Source organism: Penaeus monodon, chromosome 25, assembly GCF_015228065.2.
Source record: "Penaeus monodon isolate SGIC_2016 chromosome 25, NSTDA_Pmon_1, whole genome shotgun sequence".
NCBI classification, from domain to species: domain Eukaryota; kingdom Metazoa; phylum Arthropoda; class Malacostraca; order Decapoda; family Penaeidae; genus Penaeus; species Penaeus monodon.
In genome coordinates, this window is record NC_051410.1 from 8,261,917 (window position 1) to 8,262,152 (window position 236).

Sequence of the window (236 nt, forward strand, 5' to 3'; positions counted from 1 at the left end):
TAGCCCTTATGTCGGGCCTTTTCCCACCTTTCCAAAGAGCCTACGGGACTGCGGAGGTGTTGTGCTATGAGCTTGATGCCTAAGGACTCGGGAAATTGGTTCGCTTAGGCGAATTAACACGACATAAACACGGGCAAATCACTGAAATAAAGGTACACGGAAAGATGGCGTTTGTTTACTGTGAGGTGGAGCCATCGGGCGGCCGGAGAGAGAACCACGAGGCGAGGCGAGGGAGG